The following is an 840-nucleotide window of genomic DNA, read 5'->3' as shown; positions in this document are numbered from 1 at the left end:
CCTCAGAGACACACCTAGGAACAATACTTTGCATCCTTCAATCCAATCAAGTTGACACTCAGTTTTAAACATCACAAGTAGTATTACGGAAAAAGATAATTTCAAGGAGGGTGTAGTCTACAGTGCTAAAGGCAGCAGAGATTTCCAGTAAGTTAAGGATAAGTGAGCAGTTCCTGGTACTACTCTTAGAGGCAGTTTCAGTGACATGGTAGAGACCAAATCCAGACTGTTTTGAGTCAGGAGGAGGGGAGGAAGAAAGAAAACAAAACAAAACAAAACAAACAAACAAACAAAAAAATATATATTCAAAATTACAAGTTTAAATAAATAGGTCCATGTGCAAAGGGTGTCATTCATTAGCAATAATTAAAACAAGCTTTGTAAATGTATTACAACATACACAAAATATTTCTTTAAAGCACCTGAATATTCTTTGTGGAGCTTAGGAAAGGTGTTTTCTTAATTCACATTAATTCACCCACAATACCAAAAGAGTTTAAGAATATCAAAACCAAACCTGACAACCTCTATGTCAATCAAGAATCTTGACAGCTAAATCCTAAACAGAATATAAATATCAAAGTTTGAGATATTCAGTAGAAAGCAAAACAGAAATACTATTAGAATGTTTACCTTATTATATCAGATAATTTCTTGGTCTCATAGTGGTCTAATTATGTCCTACAAGTTACTACATACTAAATTCCTACATGCTTAATTCTAAGAGCAACAGTGAAACGGCCCCTCATTCTAGCATTCCAAGGCTCTGCTTTATAAACCACCTTGACAATCCCACTTTTCCAAAAGAGATTAGTAGCCTATCACATTTCTGCCTCCCAT

The sequence above is a fragment of the Pan paniscus genome, chromosome 7 (assembly GCF_029289425.2).
Source record: "Pan paniscus chromosome 7, NHGRI_mPanPan1-v2.0_pri, whole genome shotgun sequence".
NCBI lineage: Eukaryota > Metazoa > Chordata > Mammalia > Primates > Hominidae > Pan > Pan paniscus.
Note: the sequence above shows the minus strand (reverse complement) of the source record.